Source organism: Gymnodraco acuticeps, unplaced genomic scaffold (assembly GCF_902827175.1).
Source record: "Gymnodraco acuticeps unplaced genomic scaffold, fGymAcu1.1, whole genome shotgun sequence".
Taxonomy (NCBI): domain Eukaryota; kingdom Metazoa; phylum Chordata; class Actinopteri; order Perciformes; family Bathydraconidae; genus Gymnodraco; species Gymnodraco acuticeps.
Window position 1 is genome coordinate 14,791 of NW_022989777.1, and position 4,675 is coordinate 19,465.

Genomic DNA, 4,675 nt, shown 5'->3' on the forward strand with positions numbered 1-4,675 from the left:
TTATTTTGTAGTTGGTATATTTAATAAAAAAATCTGCTGCTTGTTATTTTTTTTGTTATAGCATTTTATAAATGATAATATTGGTGTTAATGTTCACTTTATTTTAATTTAAGAGGTCATGTATATTTAAGTTATATTTATTTTGATTTATGAATGTTCCATTAACATTTTTATTAAAAAGGCATGTACACCATAAAAGATGACTATTGAGGTCTATTGTCAGGAATGTTAGTGTTATATCAAATAGTGAATTCTACTGCAGCAGAATGTTGCACGTCTGCACAGTTATATGTTCACCGCTCAGTGTCAGTAAATATTGTGCAGTTAGTATTGGACTACAAGATAGATGCAAGCCTGTACAGTTAGAGTTATTTAAAGCATAAATGAGTGGGTTGGGTTCTGGAGGTGTGGTTACAGCATTGTGCTTGGTTGGCGTGGCCTGGGCCTAGTGGTGGGGCCCAATGTGATATATTTTCATGGGGCCCAAAATCCTGGTGGCGCCCCTGTATACAGGTGCACCGCAGTCATGGTTATAAGTATTACTATCAGTGCAGGACTAGTCTTTTTGGAGATGGCAAGGCATTACAGCACACAGGAGGCTCTGGACATCATCATGCATTCTGATTGTGAGGATGGCTCCTCATCCTCCTCTGTGGACTCTGAGGCTGACACAGAAGAGGCCTCAGAGTCCACGGAGGACGCCTCAGAGGTGGGAACAGACCAGCTAGAGTCCAACTCAGACTCATCTGAAACTGAGAGCGGAGGGGAGTTGGAGGAAGCAGCTGCAGGATGGACTTCAAAAATAGGTAAAGTGTTTTGGTCTCCCACAAACACTGAGACGTTCTGCTACGTCCCAGCAGCCAGAAGTTTGACCCCGGGACCAACACACTATGCTGTCGCCCGAATCAGTGACCCGGCATCCAGCTTTGCACTGCTGCTGACGGATGACATCCTGCAGCATATTGTGTCCATGACAAACCTGCATGGGAGACGGTCAATTGCAGAGTGGCGAGATATGGACACAGAGGAACTGCAGGCTTACGTGGGGCTGCTTATTTTGGCCGGTGTTTACAGGTCAAAAACGAATCGACCCTCAGCCTCTGGAGTGAGAAATCGGGACGGAGCATTTTCCGAGCCACGATGTCCCACAACAGGTTTCACCAAATCAGCCGAACACTGCGGTTCGACGACAAGCTATCCCGCCCGCGGCGCCGTGATGACAAGCTGGCTGCCTTCCGCAAAGTCTGGGATATGTGGACGCACCGCCTGCCGATGCTGTTCAGCCCATTCAGCGACGTCAGCGTGGATGAACAGCTCGTCCCATTCAGAGGCAGGTGCAGCTTCAAGCAGTACATGCCAAAAAAGCCGGCCAAATACGGTATAAAGATTTGGGCAAACGATGTAAAATCATGTAAAATCATGCTACGCCTGGAGACTGCAGGTGTATACAGGCAAAGCAGCTGGCAGTCGTCCTGGAGATGACAGAGGGGCTCCAGGGACACATCATTACCTGTGACAATGTGTTCACGTCCTTCGCACTGGCTGAGGAGCTGCTCAGGAGAAAACTGGCCCTGGTTGGCACAATTCGCCGAAACAAGCCTGAGCTTCCCCCTATTTTGCTCCAGGCAAGAGCCAGAGCGATCCTCTCCTCAACCTTTGCCTTTACGAAGACCCACACACTGGTCTCTTACATCCCTCGACGGGGCAGGAATGTGCTACTTCTAAGCACGAAACACCACAGTCCAGACGTAAGCGACAAAATGAAGAGAAAGCCAGTCATAATCAAAGACTACAACCGATGCAAAGGAGGTGTCGACAACCTTGATAAGGTAGGCACACATGTATTCTTACTCTTATATTATTGTCTGAAATATATGTAGGTTTTTTTCAAATGAGGATTTTCTTATAAAATAATTAATATTTGCATCATGAGAGAAAATGCTTGGAATCATTTATTCAAATTGTCTTGTTTTAGGTTGTTGCCACCTACTCCTGCAGGAGGAGAACAAATCGCTGGCCACTTGCCCTCTTCCACAACCTGGTTGACATTTCCCATTACAACGCCTACGTCCTGTGGACATCAATCGAGCCATCCTGGCAACAGCAGAAACCGTACAGGAGGAGGCTCTTCATTGAAGAGGTGGGAGAAATGCTGGTGACCCCACACATCAAGAAGAGAGGGCGCCTTCCCCGCTCATCAGCCGCTGCAACAATGGTGTCAGATCTGCAGGGTGCTGCTGCAGGCCCCTCTCTCATCAGTGAACGGAAGAGCAGGAGGCAATGCCACTTTTGCATGGACAGAAGAGTTTGCAGCACCTGCTGCAAAAGTGGGAAATTCACATGCAAGGACCACAGTCTGTCCATTTGCAGCCCCTGCTCGACCTGGGCTGGACTCTCACAGCCAGACACACAGTGTTCATTCAATGTTCATCTTTGTAAAATAAATGTTTTTCTGGTTCAAAATTATCTTGTATTATTAATTTTAGTCAGACTGGAGTGGTTTTAAAAGACTGACTCTTTGAAAGTAGGAAAAAATATGAATATATCGTAATTTTATGGCAGTTTTTGTGAGGGTGGCATTTTCTGGCCTTAAGAACACGAGTGTGAGTTTTTGTTTAAATCTAACACTGCACAAAAATAACAATGCATGCAACAATAATCAAATATTCCTTGAAATGTATTTTTTGAAAATTATTCTAGTTTTTTGTTCTTTTCAATAAAAAAACTGTGGACTTTTTTCAACAAACTGGCATTTAAAGGGTTAAAATCCCCAAATATATAATTAATATTTCATATGTGTATGTCAGGCTGGAGTAGTTTTAAAAGATTGACTCTTTTAAAGTGGAAATAAATATGAATATATCATATTCTTATAGCAGTTTTCGTGAAGGTGGCATTTTATGGCCTTTTTAAGGGTTAAAGTCCAGTGTGTTTGTCAGTGTTTCTGTGCTGAGCACCGAATCATAACAAATAATCCTAACACCTGTGTGAGCCCAGAGATCAAAGCTTTCAATCTGCCCAGCAACACCATGGTTACCAGCTGCAGCACTGAGTGTCATTAAGAATGCATTGAGGATTATATCTGACAATTTTGGGGGCGGGGGGCTGGACCCGTCCAATTCCAGTTTTGGAAAGTCTGCCGTGGTTCCATTCCATTTCATAGAGCTGTGACGCTCAGTGTAACCTTGTCGCACTGCCACTCCAACATCCAATCAAAGGGCTTGATGACTAATCACGGGGTTTGTAAAGCAAGGCGGATGTTGTAGTCCCAAACGACAGCTGGGGATTCTGGGTAGTGTAGTGTCTTCGGAAACTGTAGTGTTTAAACTCCGAAAAAACTATTTGTTTCTCTGAATCGAAGGTTAAAAACACAAAAGCATTGTACACAATTTAAACCAATCAATATTGGGTTGTTGCCTCTTTTGAATGACGAATACACACTACCGACGCCTGCTGGTAAGGAGAATTATTGCCACTCACGCATGCGCAGTTCGTACGTGCAACTTGGCTGTTGGCTGAAGTGTGTTCCAGTGCGAAACATGGCCAAGACGCAGGAGACGTGAGGCGACGTTCCGTCGGGACGTGTTCTTTGGTGTTCTTTGGTGTTCTTTGGTGTCAGTTTGGTGTGAAAGGACCTTAAGTTGTTGAAAGGAAGGAGGGACATGATCATGCCTCTCTCACACCCTCAGACATCACTGCCACCTGTGTCACTGCCACAGCCACGGTCAGTAAGACCAACCCCAGCCCCCAGACCTTTGCGCTCCCCCTCTCCATCCATAGCAACCCGGGGACAGCGTGAACTGTAAGGGACAGTTCACGCTGTCCCTTATTATAGAACAGCGTGAACTGTGGACTCGCCGGAGCCTCTCAGCGGGGGTAGTACCTAGGCTACTGTCCCGCAGCTGCTGCCTCTCTGTTGGACTCCGGTATTGCACATTACTGACGAGACGTTTCTCAGTGAAACATTCAGGACTTTTCAGAAAACATCCGGGGCTTGAGCCCAAGTAGCCACCCCCTAGCGCCACCACTGCCACCCAGGGGCACAAAAAGTACAAACGGAAAGTCTTCTGCCCTGTGAAGGTGATGGCTCTGTCAAAGGGTCTGGAGAACACAGTGTACAACAGCTACCAACATTTTACATCTGTTGTTCACACGTTGGAGCAATGACCTGTTGCTATGTAAATATTGTAAATAGTCATTTAAATGTTTTTCAACTTGCTGTGTTGTTATCAATTTTATATTTTATGTATATTGTAAATAGTTTTCATTCATATGTACGTGATAAGTACTTTTCCCAGGAATAGTTCCCGGAACTTAGTTCCCAGGAACTTTTATTTCCTGGAACTACAGTGGGGCAAAAAAGTATTTAGTCAGCCACCAATTATGCAAGTTCTCCCACTTAAAAAGATGAGAGAGGCCTGTAATTTTCATCCTAGGTACACTTCAACTATGAGAGACAGAATGGGGGGAAATAATCCAGGAAATCACATTGTAGTAAATTCCTCGGTAAAATAAGTATTTGGTCACCTACAAACAAACAAGATTTCTGGCTCTCACAGACCTGTAACTTCTTCTTTAAGAGCCTCCTCTGTCCTCCACTTGTTAACTGTATGGCACTTGTTTGAACTCGTTATCAGTATAAAAGACACCTGTCCACAACCTCAAACAGTCACAC

At 44.8% G+C, this 4,675-nt stretch overlaps 1 pseudogene; it reads left to right on the forward strand.

The window, feature by feature from the left end:
* Positions 1 to 571: 571 nt before the first annotated feature.
* On the forward strand, positions 572 to 3,799 carry LOC117548574 (annotated as a pseudogene).
* The last annotated feature ends 876 nt before the right edge of the window (positions 3,800 to 4,675 follow it).